Raw genomic sequence first — 16,152 nt, forward strand, 5'->3', positions numbered from 1 at the left:
AACCTGGTGGGATGACTCCCATAACTGGAATTGATGGAGATAAGCTATTCAGGAAGAACAGAAGACACAGAAATGGAGGTGGAATCACACTATACATTAAAATACATATCTCTGTAAAGAAATACAGGAGGATGAGTCTAGCAGTCCAATCAGGAGAATCTAGATTAATAAAAATTGAACAAAGAATAAAAGGAACAACGGTTGGAGTCTATTAGGATGTACTGACTCCATAAAGGAAGTCATAGCCTTGAATCTGTAACAGCTAAGTAGGGATGTCACGGATACAACATTTTGGAAGGCTTTCATTCTCAGGGCTGTCATAAGTTGGGGATGGCACATAACAACAAACAAGGAGTTGATCCTAAATTGCATTTCTAACCCATTTTTTTATTTGAATTATACCTGGTAGAGAAATGATGCAATTATAAACACAAGGTAGAAAGGCTCTAGTGGAAATTAAGAATTGATTGAATTAATTTTCAGGAGTGAAGAAAGATATATTTCAGTACATTGCAAAGCTCTGAAACTTCCTTCAGAAAAATTTGCAATCCTCATTTTGCTGTAGCAGATTCTGGAATTGACAATAGAAGCATGAGGTTAACAGGTCCTTGCCATTTTCTTCCTTTTCTTTAAACCATTTACTTTAATATGGACATGTATTTCAGAACTAAAAACTCAGGTGCTGCATGGACACATGAACATGTATTTTTAAATAACCAAATTGTAAAATCATAAAATAATGTATACAGTTATTGGTAGCTGGTGCCTAATGGTTCATCAAAGGTGGAACCAAGGATTACTTGGTTCCATGATTACATGTTGTAAAGTTGTAGTTGTCAGACTACAACATGGGGGAGAGAGCAGCTTGATCTCTCTTCCCCATCACTTATTTCACTAGAGGAAAAGGCCTCCAAAAAAGGAAGTAGCCATACCTCTCCTCTCTTCCCCTACCTGTGTGAATATCAGGAAGTAAGCAAGTTTAAACTTCCTCCTAATGCATGTTAGTTCTAATCAGACTGAATCACTCCCTCCTCTTTTGGGGTAAAATTCAACTCATACTCTCTTCTCTTGTATGCCTACTTGTTTTGTCATCATCTGCTGCTACTTTCAATAAAATAAGATGGCCCAAGAACAAATAAAAAGGAAGAGAAGGAGAGGAGCACTGATACAGTCCAAGCCTGTTTGTTTATTCAGAATAAAACACATAGAGTTCAATGGAATTACTCCTAGGTTTCTGCTACTAGGATTGTAGTCTTACAGCCTGATCCTATATATGTTTACTCAGATATGAACCCACTGATATCAACAGTTTTATTCCCACGTGTGTGTTTAGGATTGTAGCCTTATGCCACAAACATAACCTCAATTATTTGTGGCAACTTCTGAACTTAGTACGGCATTCTCCCAAATAAGCATGAGAGGCTAGGAGTTATTCTCTTCAGGGTTGTTGCTTTCCTACAAATTAGAGGCTGAGTGTCCTCTTCTTCCAGACAACATCAGAGAGGTAATTTACCTTAAGGGGAAAAAATGGGTTTCTGCCTCTGACAGCTAAGGCAAATAGAAACATGATTAATACAGTTTGCCACCATTTTACCTTAAAGTGTTTATTGTTGAAACAAACCTATGGTATTGTTAAATCCACTTGTTATCTGAATAAAATGCCAGCTATAAGTCACATTTTCAGTTTTCCAAAGGTTCATAACAGACAGATAGATGTGCAGAAATGGATAGGCAGCTATCCATTTTGTGAATTTTCAAGGAGTTCAAAGAAAAATGTCATCTATGGGAAATGGTCAGGGCATTAGTTGAGGAATGAAAGTGAAACTGCTTCCTTATATAAAATATGAGACACCTCAGAACATTATACAGTAAAAGCATTTGTCCAAGAAGCACCACAGGTGAAATATAAGTCCTTAAATGAAGTGTGGCATCAAACACATTTTGAATGTTAGTAAAGCAAAAACTATTTTTAATTCTGATTACTCAAAGTGATAGTTACAGTGGAATTTTTAGCAATTATTATTGCATACTTTACTCACAACATTCACTGTTGTCTGTTGGGTGTCTCCGATTATCCTTCACTCTGAAGAACTTGCAGATGTTGCTGGATTGTTCACAGGCCTCAAGTGGTGCGCTCTTTCAAAGAAAAAAAAACTTTTTAAAAAGTAGTAAGAGATAAAATGAAGGATAAAAATCTTTGCATTATGGTTAAACAAAAATGTTTCATATATTTCCCAAAGCATAATCAGCAAATGTAATTGTAGTTGAAGGTGTCACTCCAGAATGCTCTTGAAGCCCCATTCTTCAACGTTGCTATTTGCTGTGGTTCAGCAGATCTTAGTTCCAAAAACTACAAATGGTAATGGTCTACAATGCTGTCTCCAGGTTTCTGGGGTCCCTTGGGCAAAACATTCTCAATGGGACCCTTTCCTTCAGTAAGTATACCTTCTCACCACTATTATCACTAGCTGCTATTGCTCCTCATCCCTCACTGTTACCACTTGCTTGCTTGACATGCAGGAAGCCAGTGAGAAATCCAGCAACGGCATCTACTGATCCTCCATGTCACCACCAACTTTGCCTGGGTAACAGCAAGATGGTGAACCAGCATTATGCGATGATGATGAGGAGAAGTAAGTGCAGAGAACTCTTGTTAGTGGATCCTTCCTGGGCCGTAGGATTTTCTGGGTGTACTCTACTTACCCTTAATTCTGTACCTGATGGCCCATTTTGCCCATCACAATAACACAGGTTATTGTGCTAGTGACATTGCCTGATTGTGGTGGCTTTCAAGCAAAAATGTGTTTTCTGTGGTATGCAAATAAAGAACTTGGGCTTGTTTCAAAAATCTGGATTACTGTGATGTGAACTGGGCCAAAGTGGATATTAATTTGCAATTTCTAAAAGAACCTTCTGGATTTCTGCATTACCACATGTGTGGTAAACATATGTACACATATGGATGTAAAACAGCAAAAGCACCCACAAGGGCAGGGCTTTACACTCTATCTGTTCTTTGTTAAGTACACAGGTTTAAGGATCCACCTACACATAAACCTGTGTTCTGTAAAAGCTGTTATTTGGAATATGTCACAAGTTTGCATGGTACTATACAATTTAAAGCAGTAAGTGTATTGTACAATTTTGCAGTGCTGTGAAAATTTCCACTTGGCTATCATCCAGTCCCACCCACTAAGAAAAACACACACAGTATAAAGTACAACTGTAGTTAAAGAGCATTTAGCATGTTCACAAACAGATTTCTAGCTTCATTCTCTAGTAAGAAGTATTTTCGATAAGTGGCATTCTTCTGCATGGGCTGAACCATGATCCTGGCTTGCTCGCTTATGTTTTCCTAGACCCAACCTATGCCTATTTTTGTTGTGTTATATCTCATATCTTTATGACACATAATCAGATTTTCAGGAGCTACAGCTAGCGGATGTGAGAAACATGAAAAGATATACCATTGCAAGTAGCAAACAGAAATTTCACCCTCAGATCATGCCTAGCCCTAGCCCTTGCCCTAGCCTTCCCTTACAGGTGCATTATACAGAGATGGATGATTGAAGCATGTAGAAAAATAAAGATCCTAACAGGAAAACAATGTTTTCTATTCTGTCTCAAAATGTTGCATAAATTGAGTAAGTTTATACAAATGCTTCACACTTAGACCTCATTGCAGAATTTGCCTTTTAGTCTGAATCATTTAGGGATATTTTTAGTATAATAGTGTAGACTTCTGACAATCTATAAAATATTTTTCCTAAAACATTAAAATGCTGTTATGTTGAACAGGAACACACCATGTCCTTACATGTAGGAAATCCCAGGTTCAATCCCAATCATCTCTAATACTCAGCACTAGTCAGACCTCACCTGGAGTACTGTGTCCAGTTCTGGGCACCACAGTTTAAGAAAGATGCAGGCAAGCTGGAAAGGATTCAGAGAAGGGCAACAAGGATGATTCAGGTACTGGAGGCAAAGCCCTATGAGGAAAGATTGAGATAATGGGGCGTGTTCAGCCTCAGGAAGAGAAGACTGACAGAGATATGGTAGCATTCTACAAGTACCTCAAAGGCTGCCATAAAGAAAAAGGACAAGATATTTTCTCATTCATTTCAAAGTGAAGACATGGAATAACAGGCTTAAGTTAAAAGAAAGCAGATTCAGACTAGACATCAGATAGAATTCCCTGTCTGTCAGAGTTGCACAACAATGTAACCTATTACCTGGATAAGCTGTGGGCTCTGTTTAGACAATTAGCTAAATGGGATGGCCTGACCCCTTCCAACTCTACCATTCTATGATTCTAAAGGATAAGCATGATGGGAATGACTTTTACCTGTAACCCTGGAGAGATCCCACAAATCACAGTAGAATTACTGAGTTAGATAAACAAGTGGTCTGCCCTGGTACAGGAAGTAATCAACAGGGTGCTTAAGACCCTGCTAATTCCTTGTTGCCCTGCTGTTTCTGCTGCACATGTGGCCCATAACACCTGTAAGCAGTATGACATGAGGGGAAATGCTAGTTTCTACAATGGGTGAATCAGTGGAACTCACATAAGGAAGCTAGAAAGGAATGTTTTGACTCATTTTGGGACTTCCTCTAGGAAGTGCTAAGTAGTGGATACCGTTTCCATCCCTTGCAGAAAGCATTTCGCTGGGTTGGATGTACTCCACTGAATATTGCCATTGACTGACTGTACTGTACTTTTATACTGCTTGTAATCCTAAAATTCCTGTTCCTTTGCATCTTACATATATTTTGCAAGGAACACAAAAGCACAAATCTGAAAAACAGCCAATCGTTTATAAGATGGCTCCACTCTCCTAGTATTTACAGTGCCTCCTCTTACTGTTCTGGGATGTACTCTGTAATTTGGTTGCTCTAATTCACAATTCACCTATGCTAATAAAACACTGTTATGAATGCCTGCAACTATGTTCCCATTCCATTTTCCATATTCTTCCATCGCTAAACCTTCATTTGTTTTAGAACATTATTTCACTTCCTCTTCACCATCACATGAAATAAGCCTTGAACAGGTTTACTCATGTTTCACTGTGACTAGGATGAAATGAAGCTAGACTTTTTCAAGCACGTGCCATTTATTTAATATGCACATTATGTGTCCCTTTGAAAAGTTTTCAACAAGTCCATAAAACAACAGGGGAAACAACTGACAAATGTGTTACCTTTACTTGAAAAATAAAAGTAACACATTTATGAATGCACACACTGATTCACTGGGGAAACTGTCAGGGATTATCTTGTAAACTACTGATATAAATCACAAAATTTCTCCTGATTTTCACAGGTCTGGCCTTCACTTGTCCTAAAAACTGTAACTGTTTTTGCACTACGACTGCTATTGAAAGCAAGAGAGGTTATATTGCAATTGCTGAAGGCAGTTAGACACAGGAGCTACAGAAATTCAACAGGCTTAATGCAGTCAAGTGTACACCAGGCTTATGTAAACTTGGTATCATGTTGCACACTGGCCAGGGTTTTGTTCAACTCTTTATACTGTTAGTATTTCAAGTACGAACCCTACCTGTATACTATTATCATCTAAGGACCTTTTCTAGGTGCCTCTTCTGAGAGAAGTCCAGGAGATGGCAGCAAAGGAGAAAGCCTTTATGGGGTTAGCCTACTGAATATGGAATGCTCTCTGCAGGAAAGTCCAGCAAACATTGTCATTCTTTTGCAGTGTACTTCCAGGTACTCCCAGGCATTTGACAGCATATGATAAAGTTTTATCCAGTCCTAGGATTTTATAACTGATAGTTTAAAATCATTTCTGTATGCATAAGGTTTTTATATTTTATATTGGATTTTAAAGATTTTAATCTTCTGTAAATTAGCCAAAGATCTTGGATTATTGGATACTATAGAAATCGAATTATTATTAATAATAATGACCTAAGAAGCACCTTCCTGGACCAAACTAAGGTTCTATCTAGTCCAGCATTCTGTTCACACAGTGGCCAACCAGCTGCCCACAAGCAGAACGTAAGTGCAACCACACACTCCTACCCAAAGGTTCTTAGCAACTAGTGCCCATAAACATACTGCCTCTGATCTGGAAGTAGCATATAGCCATCAGGTCTCATAGCCATTAATAGCCTTCTGTTCCATGAATTTGTCCAACCCCCTTTTAAAGCCATGCAAATTATTGACCATCACTGCATCTCGTAGAAGTGATTTCCATAGCTGAACCATGCAGTGAGGGAAGAATCAGTTCCTTTAATCTGTCTTGAACCTCTTGCTAATAATAATGTTACTATCACTTTGAGACTACTCGTATGATTAAACATTAACTTGCTAGGATCAGCAGAAGAGGCCTGGATTTCCTTCACTTAAGATGTAAAGGCCTGTACAGGGAAGTTACTTTTAAGAGACTAATGTAGCCTACCCAAAAAGAGTACCCACTGTTTTATGGGCTGCCGGCATGCTAACCTGTGCTGCATAGCAGCAAGTCCATCACTCAGAATAGCAGTCCTTCAGTGCATCACATTAAGCAGTAAATGGTCTCTTATGCAGATTCAGTAGAAGTACAGTTGCATGTAGATGATCTCTTACGTACACTATTAAGTGAATGCAACAGCCCCACAAATGTTACTTTCTATTTGTGGCAGACCATAAAGAGGAGGTAAGGACAAGAAAACCCAGGTAACAGGAATGAGAGGTGGGAGACAAAGTAGAAAGGGCAACAACACTGTATCTTAACACTGCAATTGTGCACACATGTAGGTTGCTTAAATCCCATTCATACAGAACTTCAGCTGTTGGATGGTAATAATTAATTAGGGAGCTAAGAAGCCTCTGTGCAAAATTGCAGCCTGAGCAAATCCTTCAGTGCTGTGGTCAACTGCTTTGTTGATACAACCAGTTGTTATTTTAGTAATTATAGAATCTAATATGGAAAGGATCCTAAAATCAGAATTAAAAATAAGCCATTTTTGCATCCTCCTACTCACAGTATTTAACACTTTAAAAAATGCAGACATTCTGCCAGGATAGATAATATGAGCTGTCAAGTTCAGTTCCATAATGTGCTCATTCCCAGGGGTGTTTTTTTGTTTTAGAAATATAATCTTTTTAAAATACCTCTTATTTTGCCTAAATATGCAAGAAAAATGAACTTTTAAGGGCAAATTCTACAAAATACAAAGTTAAGGAAAGGAAGACTTTCCACAAGTGACCTGCTGGCAACACCTGATCTGCAGCTTCTTATTATGAGGCTGCGTGGAGAAGGTTTCCCAAGTGTCTGGTCTGGCACGCCCATCAAGGCAGTAATGTCAGGCAAATGTGCAAGGGGTAGTCCAAGTGGTCACCTTGAAAATGTCATGGAGAGGAATGCCAGTGGAAAAAGCAGAAGAAGCCACAACAGCCCTCATTGAATGGCCTCTGGGCATGACAGGACCTTGACATCTTATAGGACTGGGCCACCTTCCACCGCCGCCGTGGCCCGCAGACGCCGAGGCTGGCCTACAGGCCCTCCATTGGCGCCGGCAAGTTTCTCCGTGGCTGCCCTTGCCCTGCTCCCCCGACAGTGTGGGTGGCAGCTGTGCCAGATTGGGGGTGGTGCGCGGGGAGAGGCCACCGGCTTAACTCGCTGGCCGCAGCCAGGGCCGGCAGCCTCAGGCTGGCAGCCTAAGGACGACAGCCTAAGGGCGTTGATGTCGTTTGGGACCGTTCGGGGCCGTGCGGGGGCTGGGCTGGCCATACATTCTGTGCGGGTGGATTTTTGTGATTGGGCGGTTGGAGGGTTTTATGGTTTTATTGTATTTTTAATTGTATTTTAACTTAGATTGTTTTAATGGATTCACACCTGGCTGCTACCATGAGGTTGCCTGGGGAGCACGTGGGTGCTTCCATTGGGGTGGTCTTAGGCAATGGTCGTTATGGCATTGGGGGTTCAACGTGTCGGCATAGAAGAAGGAGGGACAGATAGTTGACACCTGCTCCCCCTTCTGGTTATTCCCCCAGCCGGAAGGTTCCAGGTATGCTTATCAACCGCCCCTCAGGCCTGACTGTGCTGTTGCTTAATGCCAGGTCAGTCCACAACAAAACATCCCTCATCCACGACTTAACTGTGGATGAGGGGGCCAACCTGGGTTGCATAACAGAGACCTAGGCGGGGGGGGGGGTTCCTCTCTACTGTGCCCGCCCGGATATCTGGTCCAGCACCAGCCACGTCCAGAGGGGAGGGGAGGGGGATCGCTTTAACTTATCGAGCTTCTATCTCCCTTGCGGGGCTTCCTGTTCTCTTGAGACCGGGTCTAGAGTGTCTCTATCTGGCGTTGGGCGACCAAGACAGATTGGGGATTCTGCTGTGTACCGAGCACCCTTCTGCCCATCAGACTCCCTGCCTGAGCTGACAGAGATCGTCTCAGACCTGGTGTTGAAGACCCCCAGGATGTTGGTCATGGGGCTGTCTCAACATGTCATAGGCCCAACCCATGAACATGGACATACGCTGGACCTGGTTTTCTCCAGGATGAGGGTGATCTGAGGGTGAGGAATTTGTGTCTGACTCCCCTGTCATGGTCAGATCACTTCCTCATGAGGTTTGAGCTTGATGCCAGCCTTTCCCTCTGTAAGGGTGCAGACCCTATTGTGTTGGTCCGCCCTCGGAGCCGGATGGATCCCAATGGATTCCTGAAGGCTCTGGGGAAGTTTCTGGTTGATAAGGCTGGTGCTCCTGTTGATGCTCTGGTTGACTGTGGAAAGGGAAAATGGCCAGAGCTATTGACACGATCGCTCCTAAGCGTCCTCTCCTGTCTGGCAGAACCTGTTCATCCTCTTGGTATACACCTGAATTACGGGCGATGAAGCAGGTTGGGAGACATCAAGAGCGTAGGTGGAAGAAAGATGAATCTGACTGGACACACTTACGAGCTCATTATCAAGTCTATGCTGTGGCGGTGAGGGTGGCGAAGAAGAAATTCTTCTCCACTTCCATTGCCTCCTCATAGTGCCATCCAGCGGAGCTCTTTCAGGTGGTACAGGGCCTGGTACATCCAGGCCCTAAGAAAGATCCTGTACCACCCTCGATGGCCAGCTGTGACAACTTTGCCCAGCACTTTAAGGAGAAAATCCCTCAGATTCATCACGAGCTGGACTCCACTAGCGATTCAGATCCCCTATGGGAGGTGCCAATGTCTCCGTCTGGTCAGATATTATTAGATGAGTTTCAGTTCTTGTGGCCTGATGTGGACAAGGTGCTAGGACAAGTACACCCCACCACCTGTTTACTTGACCCTTGCCCGTCGTGGCTACAGAATAAGCCAAACACGGGATTGGTGCCTGGATCCTGGAGGTCATCAACGCCTCTCTGAGGGACAGCCAGATGCCTGCCTCTCTAAAGGAAGCGGCAGTCAGGCCGGTCCTAAAGAAGGCGTCCCTGGATCCAGAGATGGCCACTAATTATAAACCGGGGGCCAACATCCCGTTGTTTCTGGGCAAGGTGTTGGAACGGGTGGTGGCGGGACAACTCTAAGCACTCTTGGATGAAACTGATTATCGGGACCCACTTCAGTCTGGCTTCAGAACTGGGTATGGTACAGAATTTGCCTTGGTCACCCTGTACGATGACCTGTGCAGGGAGAGAGACAGGGGGAATGTGTCCCTGTTGGTCCTCCTGGACCTCTCAGCGGCTTTCGATACCATCAACCATGGTATCCTTCTGGATAGGCTAGCGGGATTGGGAGTAGGAGGCACTGCTTGGCAGTGGTTCCGCTCCGACCTCAATGGCTGATTCCAGAAGGTGGTGCTGGGGGACTTGGTTCAGCGCCATGGCAGCTATGCCATGGAGTTCCACAGGGATCCATTTTGTCCCCCTTGCTATTCAACATCTACATGAAACCGCTAGGAGAGGTCATCAGGAGGTGTGGGCTGCGGAATCATCAGTATGCTGATGATACCCAGCTCTACCTCTCTTTTTCAACCAATCCAGGTGAGGCAGTGGCTGTACTGAACTGGTGCCTGACCGAAGTAATAGGCTGGATGAGGGCCAATAAACTGAAACTCAATCCAGACAAGATGGAGGTCCTGTTGGTGGATGGTTTGGGCTCTTGGGTAGGTGAATTGGACCTTGTCCTGAATGGGGTTGCACTCCCTCTAAAGGACAGGGTCTGCATCTTGAGAGTGCTCCTCGACCCAGAGCTGTCTTTGGAAGCTCAAGTGACTGCGGTGGCAAGGAGTGCTTTCCTTCAGCTTCAGTTGATCCATCAGCTGCGTCCCTGCCTGGAGGACGATTGCCTAGCGACAGTGACAGATGCATTGGTTACTTCCCGATTGGATTTCTGTAATGCACTCTATGTGGGGCTGCCCTTGAAGACAGTCTGGATACTTCAGATGGTGCAAAATAGAGCAGCCATGTTGCTGACGGGGACTGGATGTTATTCTCACATAACCGCAGTCCTCTACCAGCTTCACTGGCTCCCCATCTAAGTCCGGGCTCAATTCAAGGTGCTGGTTATCACTTATAAAGCCCTTAACGGCTTCGGACCTGGATGCTAAAGGAACGCCTTCTTCCATATTTGCCCTCCTGCCCCCTGAGATCGGCAGCATAGGCCCTCCTCCGAGAACCCTCTGTGAAAGACATTAGGAGGCTAAGTACCCGGAGGAGGGTCTTCTCTGTGGTGGCGCCCCACTTATGGAATGCACTCCCCAGAGAGGTCCACCTGGCGCTGTCGTTATTTGTTTTTCGGCGCCAGGCCAAGACCTTTTTATTCAAACAATATTTTAACAACTTTTAATATTATCTATTGCAGCCAGGGTGAATCTGGATTTTATATGCACTATTTGTACGGTTGTTTATTTATTGTATGGAAGCCATCCCAAGGCTTATGTGAATGGGACAGCATACAAAAATACTAAATAAATAAAATAAATAAATAAGTGTACATCAAAGCCTGCAGACTCAGAGCAACAGGAAGAATGATGCAACAGTAGAGGAGGACAGCTAGTCAAGATTAGGTATGTTGTGAGAAGAAGTGTGTCAGCTACATCTCCTACACTTTGATAATCATCATCACTTCTGCTTCAAACCTTAGATGCAAAACATTTCCCTCTATTTGGAACCTGGTGTCTTATTTGCATGCAGATAGAAATTTCTTATCCAACTTATTCCATGCCTGGAATATATTTCCTAAGCGCACATCCATGCTACAACACATGCAGGGCAATAGTATTCTTTCAAGTGCCTTGAAGTGCCCCTCCCCAAATATGAGACAGGAAGAGAGAATTGAATTTATTACTGCTTCTAGCCTCTCAAATAGCTATGTATCTGTGTTGTGGATCTTCTCTTGTCTCAGGCTTTGGAGACTGTCAGCAGCACTCTTGTGTTCTCTTGTAACAAAAGATTGAAAATGGCAGAATTTTTCAAAATAGTCTAAATCAGCCCAAACTAAGATCCCCTCCAATAACTCTATGTCAAGAGGAGGTTGTCTCTCACCTCACATGTCTAGTTATGGTGCAATGGTACAGACTAGTCTTTTCCTCCCTTCTAAATTACTGTGCTGTGCTTTGCATCCACCAAATCCTCAGTTCTCCCCCTCTCAAAGCCTCAAATGAAAGGTGGGTCTAATATTGGCTACATGACACAAGGTTTGATGTCTGAAAACAGAAACAAACATCTCACAGAATGATATGTCATATATTTGTAGTGGGTCTTGCTCAACTGCAGGAAAAACTGTCCAAGCATGTCTTTTACTTCTTTTTAAAAATAAAATAGAGCTGTAATGAAGAGCTTTCAAATGTGGGAAGTTAAATAAGGGCCCTGAACAGCATCCAAAGTCAATAGAAATATTAATGTAAATTCTGTAAAGAACCTCAAGCACAATGCCAATAGTATCACCTGGCATGACAGGATTCTCTCCAACATTCATCATGCTAATTAATGTTACTGGCATTGCACCTTGGTTGTTTATTCTAATGCAACATAATTTACATTAGCATTCAAGTTGACTTGGAAAGTGTCCTTTGCTTCCCAATTCCATTTCTTTGGAGAAAGATCCCATTGATTTAAGAAGAACTGGAAATCAATGGTTAATTTCAACAGCATTTTAGTAACTCTTAATGATTTTTGTTACATGTCTCTCATATGCTACATTTGATAGGATTTACCAAACATACAATGACTTAAAATAAATGTTTAACAGCATAGGATGGAAAATGACAATGTGATATAATAAAGAATAATCGCTTGACCCTGGCAGAAATAATCAATATGTGAAACAAAGTGCAGCAAATGTTTTAGCCCAACATCAAAGCAAAGAGTAAACAGCAAACGTAAGAACTTGTTGCTGATTTACTACATGCAGCAACATGAACAGAACAAAGATTACTCTGCATAGTGTATTTCCTGTTGAATACCCTGCCCAAGAGTTAATGTCTTGCATTTAAATACTGGATTCATAGGAAAAAAGAGGTAATAAAATGCACAGCTGGTTTTTGCACCTTATTAACTAACCCACATCAAAAGGTGTTTTCCTTTAGAACACCAAGAGGTAATCTTTGGATTTATGGCCAAGTGCTGTACTTGGCTAAGGATGCTCAGTGCTGAAACCACTGAAATCCCTGTTGAAGGCAAGTACAGATTAAGTAATACAGTTTATAATATTCAATGGTGTCTGTGTCTTGCAAAGCCAAAAGGAACAGTACCAAACTGTATCATTTTTAAAGATTACAAATGTACATAAGGATTACTTGTTCCTTTGTACTAATAATGACTGAGGGAGATTGCAATGAGAATCCCAGGATTCACTGATATATAGGCTCTAAACCATAGGTGAGAAAGCAGATTGAGGAGAAGAAAATTGAGTTGAAGAAGTAGAGTGGAAAGGATTAAGGAGCTTTTCTCCATCATTTCAACTCATCTCTTAGCACAGTGAGGTAGTTATTGCTTTAAAAACACACACAGTGTTAAATGGAATCCTATATAATGTCTCATTTGAGCCTTAATATGTGAAAGGAAACTTTAAATCACTAACCCCAGAGTAATTTGCATGTTAAAAACAGGCAAATATATTGAATTCATTTGTTACACCAAAAAGCAATTTATAGCTTTAGTACAGTCTTACTTAAACCAAAATGAGCCCACAGAAGAATCCAATAAGGATTCATCTGAAAACTGGTAGAAAGCGCTTGTGGGGAAAAATAATGCGATATCAAGAACACTTTGGAAATCTACTGAGGGTGCGATCTTATACATATTTAGTCAGAAAGCATCCTACAAATTCCAGCATGCTTCAGTCATCTATGTTACATCCAAAGATTATTTATTTATTTCTATATCTCTCAATAGCCAGAGATCTCTGAGTGGTTCATGGCAATTCATAATACAGGTACAAAAATACAGCAGATAATAGAAAACAAATGCAATAAAACATGAATACAATAATATATTCCAATAATTGTATATACACAGTTTAGAACAAGTTTTAAAAACTTTAACAATTTTAGTAAAAACCAGACTTGTTAAAATATTTAACATATCATTATGTGCCATTATAGCAACTGGCAGTCTCATACTTGTGGCCCCAAAAAAATGACAGTGACTGCACCAGGTAGGTCTCAGTAGGAAGATGATTTCACAGTTGGGTGGCCCACCAGTAAGAAGGTCCTCTATCTCCTATTATGCACCATTATTATTATTCAGGCATTCAACCTCTGTGAAAAATCAACTCTTGATCAGAGAGAATGAGGAAACTAGTTCTAGCAACTTCTCAGTCAGAAGCCTTTTTGCCACAGAAGCCATGCCTCCTACTCATGGAGGATGATCAGAGTAGAGTTGGAATGCTTGTCCATGTTTTGTGCCCTTGTGTGTTGATTTTTCACAGAAGTAGCATGTCTGAATAATGCTTTATTCTCATTTGTTTCTCTTTTCGCTATAAAATGTTCTCATAATCCTCCTTTTCCCATGCCCAGGAAAAAAAGTACGGCCTTAAAACTAGTATTTAGAAAATTTGGCACCCTGGAGTCTCTGGCAATATCTATTTTATTTTTAAGTGCTGGTTTTAAAGTCTGTAAAAATCTGTTATGTCTATTTATTTCTAATGTGTTTGAACTTTCATACAGTGGGAACGCGCAGGGATGGAACCAGAGCTTGTGAGAGACAAAGGAAAAATTCCTGTGGACCAAGCTTCTGTTTGACAGCCCGTTCTAAAACTCTTCCCCACTGACAACTTCTGTTGGGTTGTGACTCTTCTAAAAAAGAAGAAAATGCAGAAATAGCAACAGATTTTCAATGAGCAAAGCTGCCCTCCTCAGGATAAGGAAAGGAGAAAGATGATCTTACATAGATACAACTTGAGGAAGGAAAGCTCTCCAAGAATGAATTTTGTGGAGAAGGAGCTGGACGTAGGCCTTCAGTAGCAAATGAGAATATACCTTCACCATAAACTGGTGTTCATCTGTATCATCATATATAAATAGCAAACTCTTACAGACAAAACAGGGCAACTAAGGGGAAAAAGTGGGGAGAATTCATGTTCTTTAAGGAATACCAACATGTGCAATGGGAGGAGGAGGAGAGGGAAAAAGTTAAGGACATAACCTTCTCTTCTCCTAGGACAAGCCAATAAGAACTAAGCATACTCAGTAGCTATATAATGCTTTCTGTTATGGAGGAAAGGTTAGAAAACTGGAGGAATGGAGTATTGTTAAAGAATGCATACCTGCCCAGCAGAACATGATAACTCTATACTGCAAGATTTTGTTCCAAGTTCCACCTTTTTTTCCTATCTCTCACAGCAGAACTGGAGCTCTTATGTGTCAGGTTTTCAGGTGGGGGATGGGATGATGCTTTGGCTAACAGTGTGATAACTCCAGACCAAATTCCATTCTTAGACAACAGATCACATATACATTTTATGAGATTCTGTATGACTCACAAAACTAAAAGTTAAATTATTAGTAATTCTGAGCATATTTTTTGTTTTGTCAGATTCTCTGTTTAAAATGTCCTTGTTCATAATCATATGCAATAAAATAAAATGTTATTGGCTTGAAACTAGGGATGAATGGACATTGTAAAATCTGTTCAATGTTTTACAGAGTGTCAGGTACTTTTTGTTCTGCCATCTGCTTATTGACATAATCAGATTTTTCACAAATATCTGCAAAATGTATTTACACAGAATCAGTTTCACAAATTCACATGCCCAAAAATGTGTGACTCCACCAAATATGCAAATCCCTCTCCAAATGTATATTTTATAATTTGGTTTATGAGAGAACATGCACATTTTCAGTAAGTCTGTCACTTCTGAAAAGCTTCTCCACAAAGCTGATATGTAATGGGGCACAAGGGACTATTGCCTAGTGCCTTATTGTTGCACCTTAAAATCTGTGAGAATTTAACTAGAACAGAAAACAGCAACCTTAGTCTTTTCATTCTTTTCCACTTTCCCAACTCTGTACTAACCTGCTAACTTGGCCTTTTCCACATAGAGAACTTCTATCCTGATTGAAATTACTTCCTGTGCCTTTGGACTAGATACACAATTCCCAGTATCAACTCTGTCAGCTGTGCACAATGGGATTCTCATACAAGAAGATACATTCTATTCCAGTTAAACTATTAAGTATTTAAAAGCATTAGCTAAATGTTTTGAGGAACCTGTATGCAGTCATTTTATTCATTTCTCCTTCACCACTACCCCCTTGTTATAAACAGCGTTTCATTCAGTCATGGTAAGCGTGTTAATGTGAGAGAATGATTTATTACACACTAGAGAAACTGATGTTGCCAGTCAACTTAGGGCACAGCCTATTGCAATGCCCAGAAGCCTCCAAGCTCAGAGTCTTACTGCTAGCCAATGTAGAGTAGAAGGTATGGCAGGGATCCCTGCCTCCATTTGTTCCTACCTTCCCTATCTCCAGCCTCCTCTGTGCCCACTAGAAAGCCCCCTTTTCCCTCTCTACAAGGTTGCTTCCCTGGACTCAAGAGAACAACCAGTACAGTTATTGCGAGAAAGGAGGGGGTGAAGCGCTGATTCCCAATTACCAAAGTTGGAATGCTTAGATCTTCAGATAACCTCAGATCTTATGGTTCCTCAGATGTTGTCTAGCGTTGCTCCCTCCAGGAAGTTCAGGAAGGGAAAGTTTTTACTTTATTTACCCAGCAATCTCCTG

At 41.4% G+C, this 16,152-nt stretch overlaps 1 protein-coding gene across 15 annotated transcripts in view; it reads right to left on the minus strand.

Annotated features, from left to right (window-relative positions):
* Window positions 1-16,152, minus strand: part of ATXN1 (ataxin 1) — a 472,419-nt gene that overhangs the window by 109,584 nt on the left and 346,683 nt on the right. For 13 of the 15 annotated variants that reach the window (XM_044426652.1, XM_044426654.1, XM_044426653.1 and 10 more), the window contains one exon: window positions 2,040-2,136. The gene's annotated coding sequence lies outside the window, so the exon portion shown is untranslated. Of the gene's footprint in view, window positions 1-2,030; window positions 2,137-3,879; window positions 3,940-16,152 lie in introns of those variants that run through there. The other 2 variants (XM_044426657.1, XM_044426655.1) reach the window with 2 other exon arrangements.

Source organism: Varanus komodoensis, unplaced genomic scaffold, assembly GCF_004798865.1.
Source record: "Varanus komodoensis strain SLA01 unplaced genomic scaffold, ASM479886v1 scaffold17, whole genome shotgun sequence".
Classification (NCBI taxonomy): Eukaryota; Metazoa; Chordata; class Lepidosauria; order Squamata; family Varanidae; genus Varanus; species Varanus komodoensis.